Consider the following 23,133-nt stretch of genomic DNA (forward strand, 5'->3'; position numbering starts at 1 on the left):
TAAACATTGGAGGTTATATTAGAGAGGTCTACTCTTTCCTAGATCTGTCTCAGCATCTCCCCACATGAAATCCCTCTCCTGGCTTCTGATCAAATCCCGTATCTCACACTCCATTCTTCTCCTCACTTTTAAAGCTTTACACTCTTCTGCCCCTCCTTACATCTCAGCCCTAATTTCTCGTTATGCACCATCCAGACTCTTGCGTTCTTCTCAAGGATGTCTTCTTTCTACCCCCTTTGTATCTAAAGCCCTCTCCCGCCTTAAACATTTTTAACTGACTGCCCCACACCTCTGGAATGCCCTTCTTCTCAGTACCCGACAAGCGCCCTCTCTATCCACCTTTAAAACCCACCTTAAGACACACTTGCTTAAAGAAGCATATGAATAGCACTGTGGATATTCTGAACACATGATACATAAAGCTTGGCCTCCTGCAGACGCACTTACCAGAACTCCCTCCTATTGTCTCTGTACGTTCTCCCTACCTACCAATTATACTGTAAGCTCCTCGGAGCAGTGAGTCCTCTGCCTTAATGTTACTTTTGTGTCTGAAGCACTTATTCCCATGATCTGTTACTTATATTATCTGTTATTTATTTGATTACCACATGTATTACTACTGTGAAGCGCTATGTACATTAATGGCGCTATATAAATAAAGCCATACAATAGACATTTAAAACCAGAGACAGAACATAAACACAGACAAAGCTCAGTTTTAGCACATCCAGTGAAACCCCCAAAATAACCACAACATATATATAAGCATATGAGTGTCACAGAGGAGTGCTACTGAGCATGGCAATATATATTTAAAACCAGAGACAGAACATAAAACACAGACAAAGCTCAGTTTTAGCACATCCAGTGAAACTCATACACGGTACAGTGCCTAAATATATATGTATAAATATCTATTAAGTAAAATGGGCTTTTAGTTTGACATTTTTGGCCAAAATTGTTGTAAGCCCCTGAGCCAACTTCACGGCAGACCACAATTCAGGGGTCCCTAACGCTAATATAAATTCTTAATAACCTGTGTAATAACAGGAAGAATGATTTATAGTAAATCTGTCAATATTAGTTGCAAAGTTCTAAGTCTGATTGAAGCCTTTATTAACCTGTACATTACCAGGAAAAGCACTCTGTATTAGAGTTGTCACAACCATCCTGCAAGCAAACAAGTTCCCCTGTGTGGAAGATGCTATGGAGTGAGCCCTTAACCATTTAAATGTGGCAGGGGGTGAGCTTAAATTAAGTAGGAGGTTGCCAACCTCCAATCAGCCAAGACTAGCTGAAACACAATTGTGAAATATACTGGACACCTAACAAGCTACTATTGAACCCCCAAAATAACCACAACATGTATATAAGCATATGAGTGTCACAGAGGAGTGCTACTGAGCATGGCAATATATATTTAAAACATACTGGACACCTAACAAGCTCCTATTAAACCCCCAAAATACCCACAAAATATATATTTAAGCATATGAGTATCAGAGGAGTGCTACTGAGCATGGCAATATGCATTAAAACCAGAGACATAACATAAAACACAGACAAAGCTCAGTTTTTTGCACATCTAGTGAGACTCATACACGGTACAGTGCCTAAATATATATGGATAAATATCTAATAAGTAAATGGTCTTTTAGTTTGACATTTTTGGCCAAAATTGTTGTAAGCCCCTGAGCCAACGCCAAGGCAGACCACATATCAGGGGTCCCTAACGCTAATATAAATTCTTAATAACCTGTTTAATAACAGGAAGAATGATTTATAGTAAATCTGTCAATATTAGCTGCAAAGTTCTGTCTGACTGAAGCTTTTATTAACCTGTACATTACCAGGAAAAGCACTCTGTATTAGAGATGTCACAGCCAAACTGCAAGCAGGCAAGTTCCCCTGAGTGGAAGATGCTATGGAGTGAGCCCATAACCATTTAAATGTGGGAGGGGGTGAGCTTAAATTAAGTAGGAGGTTGCCAACCTCCAATCAGCCATGACTAGCTGGACAAGAATTGTAAAACATACTGGACACCTAACAAGCTCCTATTAAACCCCCAAAATACCCACAACATATATATAAGCATATGAGTATCAGAGGAGTGCTACTGAGCATGGCAATATGCATTAAAACCAGAGACATAACATAAAACACAGACAAAGCTCAGTTTTTAGCACATCTAGTGAGACTCATACACGGTACAGTGCCTAAATATATATGGATAAATATCTAATAAGTAAATGGTCTTTTAGTTTGACATTTTTGGCCAAAATTGTTGTAAGCCCCTGAGCCAACGCCAAGGCAGACCACATATCAGGGGTCCCTAACGCTAATATAAATTCTTAATAACCTGTTTAATAACAGGAAGAATGATTTATAGTAAATCTGTCAATATTAGCTGCAAAGTTCTGTCTGACTGAAGCTTTTATTAACCTGTACATTACCAGGAAAAGCACTCTGTATTAGAGATGTCACAGCCAAACTGCAAGCAGGCAAGTTCCCCTGAGTGGAAGATGCTATGGAGTGAGCCCATAACCATTTAAATGTGGGAGGGGGTGAGCTTAAATTAAGTAGGAGGTTGCCAACCTCCAATCAGCCATGACTAGCTGGACAAGAATTGTAAAACATACTGGACACCTAACAAGCTCCTATTAAACCCCCAAAATACCCACAACATATATATAAGCATATGAGTATCAGAGGAGTGCTACTGAGCATGGCAATATGCATTAAAACCAGAGACATAACATAAAACACAGACCAAGCTCAGTTTTTAGCACATCTAGTGAGACTCATACACGGTACAGTGCCTAAATATATATGGATAAATATCTAATAAGTAAATGGTCTTTTAGTTTGACATTTTTGGCCAAAATTGTTGTAAGCCCCTGAGCCAACGCCAAGGCAGACCACATATCAGGGGTCCCTAACGCTAATATAAATTCTTAATAACCTGTTTAATAACAGGAAGAATGATTTATAGTAAATCTGTCAATATTAGCTGCAAAGTTCTGTCTGACTGAAGCTTTTATTAACCTGTACATTACCAGGAAAAGCACTCTGTATTAGAGATGTCACAGCCAAACTGCAAGCAGGCAAGTTCCCCTGAGTGGAAGATGCTATGGAGTGAGCCCATAACCATTTAAATGTGGGAGGGGGTGAGCTTAAATTAAGTAGGAGGTTGCCAACCTCCAATCAGCCATGACTAGCTGGACAAGAATTGTAAAACATACTGGACACCTAACAAGCTCCTATTAAACCCCCAAAATACCCACAACATATATATAAGCATATGAGTATCAGAGGAGTGCTACTGAGCATGGCAATATGCATTAAAACCAGAGACATAACATAAAGCACAGACAAAGCTCAGTTTTTAGCACATCTAGTGAGACTCATACACGGTACAGTGCCTAAGTGCCACATTTAAATGGTTATGGGCTCACTCCATAGCATCTTCCACTCAGGGGAACTTGCCTGCTTGCAGTTTGGCTGTGACATCTCTAATACAGAGTGCTTTTCCTGGTAATGTACAGGTTAATAAAAGCTTCAGTCAGACAGAACTTTGCAGCTAATATTGACAGATTTACTATAAATCATTCTTCCTGTTATTAAACAGGTTATTAAGAATTTATATTAGCGTTAGGGACCCCTGATATGTGGTCTGCCTTGGCGTTGGCTCAGGGGCTTACAACAATTTTGGCCAAAAATGTCAAACTAAAAGACCATTTACTTATTAGATATTTATCCATATATATTTAGGCACTGTACCGTGTATGAGTCTCACTAGATGTGCTAAAAACTGAGCTTTGTCTGTGTTTTATGTTATGTCTCTGGTTTTAATGAATATATATTTAAAACCAGAGACAGAACATAAAACACAGACAAAGCTCAGTTTTAGCACATCCAGTGAAACTCATACACGGTACAGTGCCTAAATATATATGTATACAGGTTATTAAGAATTTATATTAGCGTTAGGGACCCCTGAATTGTGGTCTGCCGTGAAGTTGGCTCAGGGGCTTACAACAATTTTGGCCAAAAATGTCAAACTAAAAGACCATTTTACTTAATAGATATTTATACATATATATTTTCCTTACACAATACACTGTCGCATAGCTACTGAAATATCAGGTAGGATACCATAGGATTGAATTCTGTTTGGACAAGATAATAGAATCCAATCTAGTAAGAAATGGTTATGAGATTTTAGGTTTGTCAATGTGGGTTGGGAACTTAGTTGAGTTAGATTTAATGACGAGTTGTTCCGTATTTTGTTGTTTTTAGGGTCAAAATCACAAAGAACTAACAGAAAAACCCTTCCCATTCAGAGAAGAGATTGTGCCAAGAAAGTGAGTGATATCAGCCAGAGATTGTAGTGCAGTTAAAGGGGGGCGGTAGATGCCAGCAATAAGAATAGGCTTGGAGAAGGGGAGGCACATTTTACCAACAGTGATATCAAAAGAGGATGGGCTTGGGGGAGCAATTTAGCAGTGTAAATTGTAAGGAATCTTCAATATAAAATCGCATCACTCCTCCCTAGAGATGTTTCCTAGAAATAGAATATCCTTGAATGGAGATAGATACAACAAGGGTTTTAGGAGTTAGCCAGGCTTCTGGGAGAATTATGGCTTTATGCTTATGCAGAAGGAACCATGCCCTTAGTTCGACAATAAGCTTTGAATATTTATAGGGGCGACAGTCCTTTTTGGAATTTAAAATGAGCATTTTCAGGGGTATGGAACAGAGTTGAAAAGGGGTGGGTGAATGGGTTGAATTCAAGATCCCCTGTACATAGAGTAACAGTATAATTAAACGTGGCTAATTGTTTGCAGGCTGTAAAGTTGAAACAGTATATACAATTGACGCTCGCTCTAAACTGAGAGGGTGCTACCCAAGGATTAATGATTCCTAGGAAGCTATGGAGAACTAACAGATGTAGGAGAGAAAGAGAAAAATCCTTTAGAGTAGGTTAACTCCTACATAAATCCCTTCGTGTGTATTAACACTTTAGTGTATATTAACACATCAAAGCTAGTAAGAGTTTAGAAAACCTTTTTACATATCAAAAGGACCAAGTGAAAATAGAATTGTTACAGCGGACCTCTTGGGATAATGCCAAGCCGCTGGGGTGGAGTCTGGCCTTACAGGAGTATGACCTCACCATACAGCACAAGAAGGGGAGTGAGCACGGCAATGCCGATGGACTTTCCCGGCAGGACGATCCAGGGCTGGCTAAGCTCAGACCTCCAGGCCTCATGCTTGGAGATCAACCCATTGGGGTCGCGTAAATGTGACTGCTTTTAATAAAGGTCAATCCCTTCATTACCCCTACCTGTCAAAAATACATCTGTCTTATGTGTATATATACAGTATATTTATGTATTATATTGCCTGGTTCCAGCACTTCAGGGACCAGGGGTTGATTTTGTTTTCAGCTGAAATGTGGCCAAATGGTCTGTAATGGTCCCAAGTAACTTTTTGCATGTAATTGGGTATTCACTTTGGGGAGGGAGACCACTAGCTAGAAGAGATAATATCAGCTCTTTGTTAGCTGTGAGCGAAGAGTGTTTTAGTTGTGGAAGAGTTTCATAAGAAGAAGCAGCTTGACAAAGAGCTGTGTGCAACGGGGAGACGCTGCAGATAATTTTGCATGTAAGGGAGCACGGGTTAAATCTCTTTAGGGAGATCCCAGCACCTAGATTTATAGGGTACCCCAGTTTCCCTATTGTGTGTGTGTTGTTTTGCTGTAAATAGCTGTGGATATTTATTTTTCCAATAAATTAATTTTATAAACTTTGTGTTTCTGTCTGGCGAATTGATTCCTGGCGTGTTAGTGCTGGTCTCCCGTGACAATCTCTATCTTTATTTTTCACCTTGGTAAGAGCCATTTTCTCCAAATAGTTTTTAATCTCAACTTAATTTTGGGAAGTGGGACAAGACCCATCTGCAACATTATACAATTAATGTGGAGATAGACAGCACTCAAAAACATTTCTTAAAGCAAGATCCAGGGTGCTCAAGGGAACAGAGAGGACCCTTATTCCTCCAAGTAATATTAATGGAAAAAGGGGGCAGGGGATCCCCAGCACTCATTGAACATACAAAGATATATAAAAAATAGGAATATGCTCAAATAGAAATATTTAATCATGAAAGCACAAGAACATAACGCTGGAACAATGTCATACACGTGAGCAGCAAACTAACTCTAACTGTGATCAATACTCTCAAGGTGCAATGGAAAAGCACAGGGGGAGAGAAAGACAAGGAAAAACAACACGGGAGAGGGAAAGAAAAAGGGGGGAAAGGGAAAATAAGGGGGCAACATTTCGGGGTAATGACCCCTTCCTCAGACCCGTTCCCTAAGGTCCAACAGACCAAAGGTACTTCTCTATAACCTGTGCCCCTAACACACTAAAAAAAACCAAAGAGATCAGCTAGCAATACCAGATTCACAGAAAATAAGCAAATGCTGAGTAAAAAAGTCCAAAAGCAACAAGAGGAGAAACTGTCTTATAACTTATTTAGTAGCCTAAACACATTAAAAGGGCCAATGTATAATTCACTAACTACAGTATGTACAAACTGTTAGCAATGTAATCTACACAAGTGATCTTGGTGGTGATCAAGAGGACCAGCGAATTCCATGTCTGTATGATAAGATCTGAGCCATAACCAGTGTCCAGGGATAGAGGTGGGTAGAGACAACTGCAGTTCAAGGATGGATCGCAGCACTTCCTGTCAATGCTGAACATTAGGTCACATAATTCAGAAAAAGGAGAAAAAACGTGGATATACCAGTGGACAGAGCTGTAAGAATAAGAGCAAATGTTAATGGGTTTAGGGTACTAAATGAGTTATAAGACAGTGGGTATGATTTTACTTTTCAAAGGATGTATATGTGGTTATTGATTTACACTTGCTTTTTGTCTCCCTTTGTCTCAAATACCCCTTGGAGATATGCTGTTCTTGCTGGCTGTATTCACTCTGCTCTTCCCGATGGCTCGTTGTTTCACTATCCTGGTTATCACCGTGATAATGGAGGACGCTTGCAGTGGAATCTGCTAGCGCATGTGCATATTCCTGTGTGTGCGCTCGGTGACTTCCCCTGAACGTCAGCGTGGCAATGCATTGGCTAGTCATTATTAGGTGTTAGTGCACATGCACAGGAATATTTGTTTACCTCTTCTTCCACATTGGGGCGGTCCCATGATGATGCATGGCGGAAGTCCTCACCAACAGAAGCAGCCTAGCCGAGCCTCACCCCACCCACCTGTGATGTAATTGCTGGCAGCGTATTTCAATCTGGATCAGACATCAGCTCCAGCAGCAGCTCCTTCTTTAGCAGCAGGAGGTTGAGATACAGAGATAAATTTGTCGGAGTACAGTGACGTTGGATTCGTCCAGAGCAAGTGCAGTATACACAGTTTCTCCTCTTGTTGCTTTTGGACTTTTTCTCTCTTAGCGTTTGCTTATTTTCTATGAATCTAGTATTGCTACCTGCTCTCTTTGGGGTTTGTTAGTGTGTTAGGGGTGGAGGGTATAGGGAAGTACCTTTGGTCTGTTGGAAGGGATCATTACCCCAAAACGTTGCCCCTTATTTTCCCTTGTCCCCTTTTTTTCTTCTCCCTACTGTGTGGTGTTTCCTTATCTTTCCCTCCCCTGTGCATTTCCCTTGCACCCTGAGAGTATTGATCACTGTTAGAGTTAGTTTAACAAAAGTGCACACAAGTGCAATATAATTTAAGATTGCAGTGCATCAATTTTATGCTAAAAATGCCATTTGTTACGCTTGGTACATAGGCCCTTCAGTGTCTTTGAAATCGCACATACTCTAGTGACCTCCAAAAGCTGAAGAAACTAAGGCTGCGTAGAGTTGGACTCGAAATCCTTAAAATCTGAACTGGCTCACAGCACTTAGTCAGAGGTACACTCTGGGAATTTTTTTAATGACGTCCGCTAAACAGGCTGAGAAATGTGAACTGTATTGTGCAAGTTAGATGCGACCTTAACAAACCCTGATTTGACACTATGCTCTTTCCTTATACCACATTGACCACATCCAGTTTCCAACTGAAGAGTATATCTGCCAGCTAACTTCAGTAAACAGTGTGATAAAATTCCAGTCTTGCAAAATATCAAAAGAAAGATGTTGAAAGTAGAAAATGCGAATGTTTAATAATATATGAAATAGATTAAAAATATAGGAGCTAGACCCAACCAAAACCCAATAAATAAGTCAGAAAATAAAGCAGACATAGAGTTATATAAATACAATGGTAGAGCTGCTACTAACATACTGTACTTGTGCAGTCAGTTTATTTGAACACATGTCGCAGGCAATAGCTTATTTTTTGTGCGTGCAACTGGCGTCTTCTCCCACTGGCTCATTGTGTGTTTCCTACTGCAATGCATCAACGAGATCAATAACGGCTGCTACAACTGCATGTACATATGTACAGTTAGATCCGGAAATAATTGGACACTGACACAATTTTCATAATTTTGACTCTGTACGCCACCACAGTGGATTTGAAATGAAACAACCGAGATGCAATAGAAGTGCAGACTTTCAGCTTTAATTCAAGGGGTTGAACAAAAATATTGTATGAAACGTTTAGGAATTGCAACCATTTTCATACACAGTCCCCTTATTTCAGGGGCTCAAATGTAATTGGACAAATTAACACAATCATAAATACATTTTTCATTTTTAATACTTTGTCGAGAATCGTTTGCAGGCAATGACTGCTTGAAGTCTGGAACGGATGGACATCACCAAACGCTGGGTTTCCTCCTTTGTGATGCATTCCCAGGCCTCTACTGCAGTTGTCTTCAGTTGTTGTTTGTTCATGGGTCTTTCTGCCTTAAGTTTTGTCTTCAGCAAGTGAAATGCATGCTCAATCAGGTTGAGATCAGGTGATTGACTCGGCCATTGCAGAATATTGCACTTCGTTGCCTTAAAAAACTCCTGAGTTGCTTTCGCAGTATGTTTTGGGTCATTGTCCATCTCTAAAGTGAAGCGTCGTCCAATCAACTTCACTGAATTTGGCTGAATCTGAGCAGACAATATATCCCTATACTGTACACTTCAGAATTCATCCGGCTGCTTCTATCTTCTGTCACATCATCAATAAACACTAGTGACCCAGTGCTATTGTAAGCCATGCATGCCCATGCCATCACACTGCCTCCACCGTGTTTTACAGATGATGTGGTATGCTTTTGATCATGAGCCGTTCCAAGCCTTCTCCATACATTTTTCTTCCCGTCATTCTGTTACAGGTTGATCTTAGTTTCATATGTCCAAAGAATGCTGTTCCAGAACTGGTCTGGCTTTTTTAGATATTGTTTGGCAAAGTCTAATCGGGCCTTTCTATTCTTGAGGCTTATGAATGGTTTTCCCCTTGTGGTGAACCCTCTGTATTTGCTCTTGTGAAGTCTTCTCTTTATGGTAGACTTTGTTAATGATATGCCTACCTCCTGGAGAGTGTTCTTCACTTGGCTGAATGTTGTGAAGGGGTTTTTCTTTACCATGGAAAGGATCCTACGATCATCCACCACTGTTGTCTTCCGTGGAGTCCAGGCCTTTTTGTGTTGCAGAGCTCACCAGTGCATTCTTTTGTTCTCAAAATGTACCAAACTGTTGATTTGGCCACTCTTAATGTTCCTGCTATCTCTCTGCTGGATTTTTTTTTTTTGCAGCCTAAGGATGCCCTGTTTCACTTGCATTGAGAGCTCCTTTGACCACATGTTGTGGGTTCACAGCAACAGCTTCCAAATGCGAATGCCACATCTGAATCAACTCCAGACCTTTTATCTGCTTAATTGATGATGAAATAACGAAGGAATAGCCCACACCTGTCCATGAAACAGCTTTTGAGTCAATTGTCCAATTACTTTTGGACCCTTGAAAAAGAGGGGGCTACATATTAAAGAGATGTAATTCCTAAACCCTTTCTCCAATTTGGATGTGAATACCCTCAAATTAAAGCTGATAGACTGCACTTTAAGCCCATATTCATTATTTAACTGTAACTTGAATTTATTTTGGTACACAGCAAAAATAACAAAACTTGTATCAGTGTCCAATTATTTCTGGACCTAACTGTATATCTTTACTTGAATAGCACCATCCATGTACATAGGTCTTTACTGCAGTCATAAACACAAGAAATTATTGTTGTTTTTATTGTTATTATGAGATGTAGTAGGAATAAGCGCATCAAACATAGAGTTTAAGTAAATATTATGAAAATGAATCCCAGGCCCTAAGAGTTTACAATCGATGGTTATGGTAGTGCGCATGCAAAGGGTTAAGGTAAGTGCGTATGCAAAGGGGTGAGTATGGTAAAGCCACTGAAATGCTTTGTTAAAGTGGTCGGTTCTAAAATGGATTTTTGAAGGTAGAGAGAAGGTGCTTGTTGAATATTAATAATAACTTTATGTAACGGGTGCTCACCACAAACAGGACATGACCGCGATGCCGAGGTGGAGATTGGATAAACCGACCTCCAGCTGCATGAGCGTGTCCAGAGTGCAGGGTCATAGTTGTTAGCCGGTTGGGATTAGAGAGGTGCGGATTGTTGTAGGTACTTGCCATGGTAAGGGGTTGTAGAGATGTGGATAGTGGTCATACTTGCCGTGGTCAGGAGCGGAGAGGGTCGGAGTTCAGGTACATGCCAATAATCAGAAACGGAGCTAGAGATAAACACAGGACGAGGTAGCAAGGCAGGGTGGCAAGGATGCAGTAAGCACATCGTAACCATCTGAAGACTTATGCTCAGCCAGTTTGGTAGAGGGCTGGCTGAGCATATAAGAGGCCAGGAACCAATGACAGGCGGAGGTTGAATAGACTGCAGGTGAGTATGATTTGGACTCAAACGATTAACCCCTTGCGCATTGTACGCCAGGTGACGTGATGCCAATGTCCTAGTGGGGCGGGGCCTAAGTCCAATCCTGGATGTGCTCCATTGTCGAGCGGCGCAGCGTCCCTGGATGCCATGCAGCGCGTCACCCGTGTTGTCATGGGGCGGGGCCTATCACCGATCCTAACACTTTATTTAATTTAGTGCTTTTCTCCCAATGGGACTCAAAGTTATTCACAATTACAGTAAAGTGCGCGGTACGCAGCACATAGGAATTTTACAAACACAGTAACTGCCCTGTAGAGCTTACAATCTATGTGTTTTTGCTGCCAGAGACAGAAAGTAACGTGCCTAAGGTCAGAAGGAGCTGACAGCAGGAATTGAACCAGGTGCCCCTAATTCAAACTTAGGGGCCTATGCTTTAAGCATTCATAAGCCACTTATCGAGTACTTATCGGCCAAAATGCCAACTACTATTCAGTAAGCCTCGATAAGAAGGCGATAAATGAATGAATCGCCAAAATTTTGAACCTTCAAAAAAAATTAGTCGGGTGAGCAGCGATAAGCCACTTATCGGCAGGTACTGAATCTTGTGCAATTCTAGTAGCCTCGATAAGCTTATAGAGGCTAATCGCGGCTTTAGAATGGAGAGTTTCTCCCAAAATCCTAATGCCAGGAAAAGTTGGCGTGAGGCTGGTGAGAAGTTGCAAGAGGCGGCGATACAGGACTTAGAAAAAAAATGCATTTTTCCTGCATCGGATTGATGCTGGGGGTCTCCGGAGCTGATTAATATGAATCCCATTCAATAAAAATGCATTTACAGGCAACTTCATTAACTTAGCGGTTAACTGCTAAGGCAATGAAGGGGTTAACCTCCTGCTACCCACCAAGGGCCAAATACCCTCTTCACCCACCCCCACTACCCACAATAAACCCTAATACCCACCTCCTCTACCCCACATGATTGATACCAGGTGGTCTCCACGAATGTTTGTGGGCCCTAAGGTCGTCCTGTGGGTGGTCCCCATGGGTGGTCCTTGTGGGTGTCTGAGAGTCCTCAGGTGGTCCCAGTGGGTGTCTGTGGGCCCTCGGGTGGTCCCCAAGGGTGTCTGGGGGTCCTCAGGTGATCCCCACGGTGCTGTGGGCCCTCAGGTGGTCCCCGTGTATGTCTGTGGGCCTCAGGTGGTCCACGTGAGTCCTCGCTTGCCTGAGGTACCAATCCTGTGACAAAAAAATGTTTCCCCAATTCATTGAAATACACACACACACACACCCCCCCCCAACACATACAGTACAGTAATGGGCAAAATAACTATTATCCAGATATGGATAATAGCTCATTTGCCCATTATAAAATAAAACATCAGCCAGCCAGCATAAAATACATGAAAAATTACAATCTAATGGCCCCTAACCACTTAATCACCATAGCGGTTAATAACCGCTGTAGTATTTAAGGGGTTAACCCACCCTCCCCGCTACCCCCCGGAAGGCCTAGCCACCCACCCCTTGTCCCCTATACCTACCCTGTACCCATTGACTGGCATAGTGGTACATCATATGCATATATAATATGGGCATGATAAGCCTCTATAGCAGTCAATGGTCACCCTAATAAAAAAAGCATGAAGGCCAAAAATACACAATAATAAAAGATATACACAAACAAAGCACCTAAACACCCCAATTAAAGAAATAAAAGCACTAGCCAACCAATTAAATACATAAAAGCACTAACCAGCAAAACAATTAATTAACTTAAACACTAGCCAACAAAACAATTCATTAATTTAAATCAGTTGGCAACAAAACAAATAATTAATTTAAAACGCTAAGAAATCCTAAAATGTACAAAAAACAAGCCATCCAAATTCCAAACAATTGAATTCAAACAATAAAAATTCAAAACAAGCATTTGCCCAAAAATGCATAATTAATTAGTATTTATAGTGTCAATAAAAGGAATGAGTGTTGTTAAATCCCCATCCCAAATAAAAATCAAATCATCAATGTAACGTCTGTAAAAAATAATGTGATCCCTGAAAGAATGAGAATCTGAAAATAAAAAAAGTGGATTCCCACATCCACATGAATAAATTTGCATATGACAGAGCAAATGAAGTCCCCATTGCCGTGCCTCTACATTGTAAATAAAATTATGCATCAAAAGAAAATTAATTGGGTGTGCAAAATTTTAATAGAATCTAGAAGTAACGTGCAAAGTGTTGTAGACATTGAAGATTTATTGAGATAATATTCGATGGCTTTTAAACCATCATCATGAGCAATAATGCTTTACAAAGACATAACATCCATTGTTACCCATCTAAAGGACGTTTTCCATTTAATTTGGTTAATAGCAATCAGTAAATCTGTACTGTCCCTTAAAAAAGACGGTGTAACGGGATAGTATGAAGATGAAGATGATACTACTATCATCCTAGAAAAGGTCAGTTTTAAGCTGAGCTGTGTTGATACCTGTGCAGAGAGTTGGTACCTGGTGCATAACATTTACAATAGCAGCAGCCCATGCTCAGTTTATTCAAAAATGTGCAACACACATGTCTTCATTTAACCTTAAACATCTTATTTTTATTTATTTTTCAAGCCTAAAAATCCTTGTTTGGAAAAACTGATACAGCTGCGGCCGAGCTTAGTCTAACACTTACCCGGTCTCGGCCGCAGCAGATCTCGGGCGCGCGCCGAGGTGTCCCGCGTGCGCGCCGGAGCCTCGGAGGATCGGTCCTCCGATCGGGGCATCCCCCTCCCCTCCCCTCCCCTCTCCGGGTCCGCCGGGTCCCCCAGAGCCCCCCACCGCATCCCCCACATCGCGGGACACCAGGGCTCCCTTAGGGGAGCCCTGGGCACGCACGCTGTGTGCACACGCTCCCGATGAAGCGTGACCGCGCATCGGTGACGCGTGGCACGCCGAGGGGATTCTCCATCAAAGCCGGGAAACCTCGCGGCTTGCGGCTCTAGCCGTATTAGAATAAACTTGGTCGGTACTGTACCTCAGACCCTCTATTCTATTCACAATTTTTCATGTAATTATATTCATTTTTTATTTTATTTTTAAGCTGCGCACAAAACAAATGCAATTACATTGCAATTAATATTTGTTATGCCTTTTAAAATCAAGGGCTACTTCAGCAAGTTAAACATCACAATTTGCAAGAGAGAAAAATATGGTATATCCATCTTTTCACACAAGTTTTGAGTGTGTAATATCCTGGGATATATATGTACATTTAAATACTGCATCAGGCAATACTGTACATTGTTGTCACTGACCAAATTATATATTTTTAATTAGCTACCCAAACTTTCTACTTGAAAAAAACAAGTTTTTTTTTTTAAAGAGATCCTTATGTTTTATGTTAAAAGAGCATATATTTTCCATTCGTTGCTTTGTAAAAGAACATTATGCTTTTCTGCATTCCAACACAGCCACATTCCACTACCTGTTGTCGCTTCAAACACTGCTGAGGATAAATTCCATAAACTGTATAAAACTGATCTCTATTTCTCTGCCTGATAGATAATAGGAAATAATATCCCGTCCAAATACAGTACAGTGATTGTTCATGGTTATCCAATCTAAGATCAGCAGATAAGTTAATAGCTTTCCATAATGCTTTCCATGTTTTACTATTTCCTCTTGTTTGCTAAGTACTTCCTGAGCAACCTGCAGTACTACATCAGTTTTCTTTAATAGATATCATACTATGCTTTATTTATTTATTTTTTGCAAGTTATTTTAAAGTGATTCTAACCAGAAAAGTACCATATAGAATGTATACATGCATAGAATGTCAGCTTCCTGAGGCTACTTATAAAGACAATAACTAGGTATTAACTATAGGGGAGGGGGGGGGGAAGTATGCAGGTTATTCTTTCTGTCCTTATATATTATCCATTATTTGATGTAGTAGTAAAATTAATAATTCATGTGGGTCTTAAAAAATAATTTAATTTCAAAATTCAATAGCAATTTCATGAAACAAAATATGGTGTTTTCATCAGCTGATACCTTTAATCTTCCGTAAAATGATGATTAAAATATCACATGCATCAAGCTAAACCAACATGTTAGGGCAACATGTAGTGTATTGTACAGAACTACCTGCCTAGATAATTAATGAAATTGACAGGCATGCAACTATTTGGACTAAAGTAGAAATTCGATGCCCAATATATCACTGTCCATTTATATTTGTGTGTTTAAGACACTGACATGAAAGAAGTTGAAAAAAAGAAGGGAAAAAATGTAATCCATTACGTTTTCCAACTTTCTTGCCTTCTGTGGCTGCAGTTAATTATAGAGTTCATCATGTATTTTCTTTTAAACTTTGCTAAAACATATTTTTGTGGGCTGACTAACTCGCGTTTATTTTTCATTTCTTCCCATCCATTCCCATATTTCCCATTCATTTCATATTAAATACTTTTGCTGCTGTGCCATATTTTTTGCAATAATAGCTTTGGCAGTCACTCCATAACCAAAATTATTTCTTTTCCGATTGCCTGTCAGTTGGGACAACCTCCTTGGAATGTATAGTGCTACTTCCCTTACCTCCTCTCAACACTGTCAGCCTCTATGGACCTCCGATCTCCCCTTCCCATTCCCCCACCCAATCAATTTCTTTCCAGTTTTCCATTTGGCAGCCCCAGTCCGAAATGTTATAATTCTCACACCCTTTTCCCCCAGCCGTCAGCTGAAAAAACAACCACATTGTACAAACCAATTTCCCACTGATATCCTCTGCTAAATCCAACAACTTCTACTGGCCTAGTATCACTAAGACCATTCTCATTGAACCACAGCTAATAATGACTTTAAATGATTGGCTTCTTATACTTTGACATGGGACATAGTGATATAGTTACACTATATATAATAGATGAGGTTGAAAAAAGACATACCTTATGTCTATCAAGTTCAACCTATGCTAAATTTAGACGACAGATACTGATCTTATATTTGTATTTACAGTATTTTGATCCAGAGGAAGGCAAACAAAAAACCCCAGTGAAACATTATCCAATGATGTCTCATAAGGGGAAAAAATTAATTCCTTCCAAGAATGTCTTGTTTTATGCAGCAGTTTGTCTCCTTTGCTGTCACTGTAGACATTCTCATTATGTATTAGATTTTTTTTCCATGGCTACTTCATTAAGTATTATCCACGCATTTGAATAGTTAAAATGACGAGGCATAATCCACACTGTAGATATATGTTAAAAAGCAAAAATTACAGTTTTCAGCTCGCATGGAATTTCACGTGTCAAAAGCAATATGAGCATTGCACTTAAACAGCTGTTGGACTTTCTTTTCCTGGATCCTTTGCTTTTGTTTGTTTTTTTAATAACTCACTTACAAATGTTTTATGGATTTGAGGAACTTGGAGATGGTACTTTCAGGATGATATTTTAGATATATTTTTTTAAATGTGGAGCAGAAACTACAGTATTTCATAGATTTCTTTCTTGTGATTCCAACTAATTCTCAAAGGGTATAGCTAAAGTTTTGGACAAAGGTGTGTAACGGGTTTCCCCCCCCCCCCCAATCTCACATTGGCCCGGGTAATCTAACCAATCCCCATTACGTGATCGTGTATGGTGGTGCACCTGCAAGTAACAGGACTCCTGAGTCTCCCGCTTGATGTTATTAGGGGATGTCATCAGGACAGGTAGCTGAGGTAGTGTGTGCGAGTCCTACCTATATCCAGTGCAGCGCCTCCACCTCATCAGGATCTGTGCTTCCGCAGGGAGATGGTCCTGGTGAGGAACTCCTTCTTGGTGGTGCCATCCACTGCTGAGTAACTTCACACTCACACAGTGGAGGTATATTCAGGCAGGGCATCTTTATTGATGGTTGGTATGGGCAAACTGCCCCTCACAGATAACAGCTCAGCCACTCATCTCCTTGCAGCATTCCATTAGGAAGGTCCCTTCTCTAATAGATCTGCTTTCCACCTCTACTCTCAGAGAGATTCTCCAGCTTCTCTGGCTGCTGTCAGCTCCTCTCTTGAGCTGCTTTGTCTTTCTCAGCTCCTGTAACTCTCTGCGTATGCTCACTGATTCACAGCTAGCAGGAGACACTGCAACATTGTTGCAGACCTTCACGTGCCTCTCACTGAACTGAGCAGCTCAACAACAGGAAACTGAACTTCTAACTTTAGGCAGTGCTGTGTCTTATATCACCCCCCGGAGAACAAACATGCCCTGTATCCTAAGTGGGAACACACTGCATGTTGTCACTTCCTTTGGGGACATATGACACCTCACCAGGGTGTGAGGGCAAACCTCCATTGATTGTTGCTGGCACTCCTGCACACTTACCAGGGTTACTGCCAACATGAGAAAGAGATATGTACACCAATCCTAGACATGGCTACATTCTCCCCCTGGTGGAATCCCAACGTCCTCGCTTGGAACCTAAATTTGCAGAACCTTCCTTCAGGTAGCACTGCAAAACATAACAACACATTATTACAGTACATATCTTTTCTCATAAACATAATAACAGACACATCCTAACGTAGATGTGTAACAACCAGAATTACCCCCTGCTGTAGTATCCATTACTGGTACCCCTATACCCTCTTAAGGTGGCTTACGTACAGCATGGTCCACTGGGCTTAGAGCATCAATGCTGTAACACTCTAGGTGACATACTGGACACCCACAATCAGCCCAAAATTCTGGCATGGATGCTAATGGACCGAAAGGATCATGCCCATACACCTCCCTAAGGCATCTCCTGGAGATGTAGCATATCCCCTCTTGACTACACCACGTCTCGTCTAACCCGCCAGGATCCCAATCTTCTTCCCCTGATCCTTCCTCCTCATCAGTGCCATATCCCCTATCCTCATCGGATGTAAAGCACTCGCCCCAGTCCAAGTTTTCCCCAGTCCATTCTTCAGAAGTGGCTCGGGACTCCCCAGAAAACCCTGGGCTAGACTGGGACCCATAGGAAAAAGTGACAGGGGCAGGGGTTTTAACTATGGCCAGGGGTTGGGCATAGGGAAACACTGACGGCATACGCAGGGCTACGACCCGCAACGTCTCGCTACCTTGCCCAGTACCATCGGACTGGCACTCCAGGTTCCCCGTGGCGGAAGCTCAGCCCTCCTGCGAGCCAACAGGTAACGCACCACACCCGAGTAACATTGTATGTTCTCCTTCACCCCACACTATATCTGCGATTGGGGGGGGAATACCCGTTACAGGTGATTAGAAGTTAAGAATGTTAGTCTGTGTCATATAGCTCCGAGTGGCAACATGGCACTAAAAATGAGTAGTTACTACAAATCTCAAGCAAAGCTGTAAGAAACGGAAATTTGAAAGGAGGTGCATTTGTGCAAATTCAGATACATTTTAATTGCTGAAGGTAATGTCACAGTGTTTTAATCTCATATTTCATTTGGGTCCTCGTTTGAAGATTTCATAGGCTATTGGCCCATTGTTATGCATTGAAAATATTTTTCTTTTTTCCAATAGTCATCTTCCTCAAAAAAAAAAAGTACAAAAAAGCCAAGGATAAAATGAGATCTGAGGTTTCACTATTGGAAGAAAAATTGTATGGCCATTTCGAAAAAGTGCCCTTATTAACATGCATATGTTAATTTAGTCACAAACACTAAAATATAAACTGCAGTTACTTCCTATATGTGCAGTTCTGTAGTTTAAAATGTGATTACAGTGCGTTAATGCCCCCACTGGTCTTGACTTGGTATACATTGGAAGATATCAAATGGTATAAGGTCTGAGGCCCACTATATGAGTAACAAGGCATTAATAATTCCCTCACTTATCTTAACAATTAGTGAAAATACCACCACAGGTACAGTGGTGTACATATTGTATTGTATGTCATTATTTATATAGCGCCATTAATGTACATAGCACTTCACAGTAGTAATACATGTGGTAATCAAATAAATAACAGAGCATGGGAATAAGTGCTTTAGACATAAAAATAATATTAAGGAAGAGGAGTCCCTGCCCCGAGGAGCTTACAATCTAATTATATACATATTGAGTATACACTGGAAGCAGGACTGGTGCAACCACTAGGCGACTTAGGTGATCATCTACAGTGGCACATTTTGGGGGGGGGGAGCGGTGGTGGCAGAGGGGTGAGGGTGATGGTGGAAGCAGCGGGAATTATAGGTGCAGAGATGGAGGAGGACTCGTGGGAATCGAGAGGAAGTGTGTGGAGGAGGAAGGCAGCAGCGGGACTCGCAGCAGCAGAGGATAGGACAGCAGAGGCAGAGCAAGCCCCAGCAGAACAAACTGAAAGTAAGTACAAGGCCAGTGCAAGTGACAACGTCCGGTGCCAGGGAGGACCTCCACAGCCAGGTAAGGAATTTTAACTGGAGTGGGAGAAGATGAGGGGGAGGAAGGAGAGGATGAGGGGGGAGGAGGGGGAGAGGATGAGGAGGAAGAGGAGGGGTGAAAGGATGAAGATGAAGAGAATGAGAAAGGAAGATGAGAGAATGAAGAGGGATGAGAAGATGAGGAGAGTGCGTGAGAAGATGAGGGGTGAGATGATGAGGAGGGAGTTGAGAGGATGAGGAAGGGGTGAGAGGATGAGGAGGGGGTGAGAGGATGAGGAGGGGGGTGAGGAAGGGTTAGAGTATGAGGAGGGGTGTAAGAGAAGGAGCCAGAAAATGGGGGGAGGGATAGATAGAATGGGGAGAGGGAGAGAAAGCAGGGGCTTTACAATTGACAGAAAGTTCATTGTGGAGGGCGGGGGTGGGGGAGCAAGGTGTAAGCCTAAAGGTTCTCGGGTGGCTCCCACGGGTGTCTGGGGGCCCTCGGGTGGTTCCCATGGGTGTCCAGGGGCCCCAAAGGGGTCCCCGGGTGGTCTCTGTGGATGTCTGGGGGTCCTCAGGTGCTTCCTGTGTGTGTCTTGCGTTCCTCGGGTGGTCCCTGTGGGCATCCGGGAGTCCTTGGGTGGTCCCCATGGATGTCCAGGGGTCCTCGGGTGGTTCCTGTGGGTATCCGGGGTCCTCAGGTGGTTCCCACGGGTCTCCGCTGGCCTTCAGTACCAACCCTGTTGTAAAATAAATAAAGATGGCATACATTTCAATAATTACACCTCTCACCCCCCACCAAACACATGCAGTACAATAATGGGCAAAATAACTATTATCCAGATATGGATAATAATAGCTATTTTGCCAATTATTAAATCAAACATTAGCCAGGCAGCACAAATAAAGTAAATAAAAACTGTCCTACTTACCCCTGCCATCATGAAGGGCATCCTTGTCAGCATACTGCAGGGCCATGTCCTCAGATGCCAGCAAGAATACATACAAAAATACAATCTAATGGCCCCAAACCCCTTTATCACCTTAGCGGTTAATAACCGCTATAGTAATTAAAAGGTTAACCCACCCTCCCCCACTACCCACCCAGGATGCCTAACCACCCTCCACAGGCAACTACCACCACCCTCCACCCATTCATTGGTACAGTGGGTACATGATGCACATATAATATTGGCATGATTTAACACTAGAGCAATAAATGTTGACGCTTAAAAAAAAGGCCCACAATACAAAACATTACATATAAAAATCAACACATTATAAATGTCAATAAACCAATTGATTGGCACAGTGGATACATCATGCCAATATAATATGGGCATGATTTAACACTATGCCAGTCAATAGTCAACCTACAAAAACATTTATCACCAACAATATCCAATGCAATCCAAACAATCACCAAATAATCAAAAATAAACAAGTAAACACAACAAAATTACCACCAATCAAATAATAAAATACCAAATTAACACCAGAATTAACTATTCAAACACCAATTCAAAACCATCAATAAATAAAATAAATCTCCAAATAAACACCATCATTGAAAATCAAAACACCAAAAAAAAGCACTAATAAAATGCAAACATCAAAGAAACCCCAGAAATAAACAATTAAAAACACCACAAAAAATGCCATAATATAAAATGAAAACGCAAAATACATAATGTAGCATACAAATTGAAAAAAAGAGCCAAAATACATATAAAACACATACAAACACATGAAGGCAACCATTTGGCAAAACAACCGCTGCTTCTTACTGTATGTATAGCCCTAAATGGGCATACATAAATACATTTGCAATGAATGTGGCAACAAAAAAAATCCCATTCCAATAAAAATACAGTGAAAAAACCTGTAAAATAAAAATAACATACATTCAATTTTTTTTTTATACCTTTAGATGTCTTTGCCCCCTGGTTCTCGTCGTCTCCACAAGCTCTTGAACCAATCCACAATCGCAAACAGCAACGGCCAACAGATAAAGTCCAAACTCATTTTCTTCATTCTGTATCTGTATCTTCCATCTGTTAATTGTAATCCATTTGGGTGTCTTCTATGTTCTTCGTTATCTTCTTCAGGTTCTACGTCTGTATCTTCATCCATCTTCATCTGTAAAACCCTTCTAATCCTATTGGAGGAGGAGGTCTTCACTCCTCGGCTTCTTGCCGTCAAATGAGGCTGCACAGGCTTTTATAGGCCTGTGACATTACATTTGATTGGCATATGGTTCCCACGCCATCTGATTGGCCATGTGCCTTTTTTTGGGGGAGGTGTGACATCATGTAAAGGGAGTGAAGACAGCCAATCAGAACGGCTGTGCTTCCTTTCCCTTCAACATGATATCACAAAAGCCACATTGCCAAAGTCACATGTTATTTCAGCCAATCAGATTTGGAGATCTATATCCCCAATCTAATTGGTTGTAGTAGACCATGTGACTCCCTTTGGATGACATCACATCCTTTCCAAAAATTTACTCTGCCAACAGATTGGGGATATAGTTCTCACAATCTGATTGGCTGAAGTCACATGTGATGGCAGCCATGTTTGATTTTGTGACATCATCTTAAATGGAAAGGAAGCACAGCAATTCTGATTGGCTGGCTTCACTCCCTTCACATGGAATCACATTCTAAAATAAATAAAAATAAACGCACCACCAAGGGCCCCCAGACACCAATGGGAACAACCCGAGGGCTCCCAGACACCAGTGGGAACCACCTGAGGGCCCCCAGACATCCATGGGGATGAACCGGGGATCCCCAGGCACCCATGGGGACCACCCAGGGACCCCTTGTGGAGCCCCCGGACACCCATGGGGACAACATGGAGGCCTATGGACACTCACGGGGACCACCTGAGAGCCCACAGACAACCGCAGGGTCCACCTGAGAACCCCCAGACCACCCAGGGGACCACCTGAGGGCCCATAGACACCCGTGGAGACCACCTGAGGACCTCTGGATACCCATAGGGACCACCCGGGGACACCCGCCAGCCTATGTTATCAATCCTGAGTTAAATTAAATAAAAATGGTTTTATGTGGGGGTAAAGAGGGTAGGTTATGTATTAGTGCTTATTACATATTGTAATGTTTATTGGGGGCAGAGGGGGTGAGTGAAAGGCCAAGTACCCCCTTCACTCACCCCCTCTGCACCCAATAAAGCTGCTGTTGTCCCTTAACCCCTTCATTGCCTTAACGGTTAGCCACTATGGTAATGAAGTTGACTGTAAATGCATTTTTATTGCTTCAGATTGATGCCGGGGGTCTCCGGTGCTGGTATTCATGTGTATCAGCTCCGGAGGCACCGGCATCAATCCGGCAGGAAAAATTCATTTTTTTTTTCAAAGTCCCCTCTCTTGCCGCTTATAGGCACCTTCTCACCACCCTCTTGCCAACTTTTCCTGGCGGGACGATTTGGAGAGGATATCGCAATTCTAGAGCCGTGATTAGCCTCAATAAACTAATCGGGGCTACTAGAATACAACAAATTTGAAAAGCTGGCGATAAGTGGTAATAAGTGGCTTATCGGCGCGCATTTGCAGATTTTTTTTTCAGCAAAAGAATTTGCTGAAAAGCTCTCTTATCGCCGACTTATTGGGGCTTACTGAATAGCAGTAGGCTTTTTTGGCGATAAGGTGGCGATAAGTGGCTTATCGCTGCTTAGTGCATAGGCCCCATCGTCAAATCTATAGGAAATAGCCAAATCATTCTGCCACTTAGTTGTGTGTCAGAGTCACTACTGCTAAATGTTTAAATACAGCAATAGTTTAAGCCGATTTAATTAATAGAATTCATACTTATTTTATAAACCATATTTCTCAAAATGTGAAGTTATTCACATTGGCAACTAACCACTAACACTGACATACATTCAGGCAATGGGCTCAGTTT

The sequence above is a fragment of the Ascaphus truei genome, chromosome 2 (genome assembly GCF_040206685.1).
Source record: "Ascaphus truei isolate aAscTru1 chromosome 2, aAscTru1.hap1, whole genome shotgun sequence".
NCBI classification, from domain to species: domain Eukaryota; kingdom Metazoa; phylum Chordata; class Amphibia; order Anura; family Ascaphidae; genus Ascaphus; species Ascaphus truei.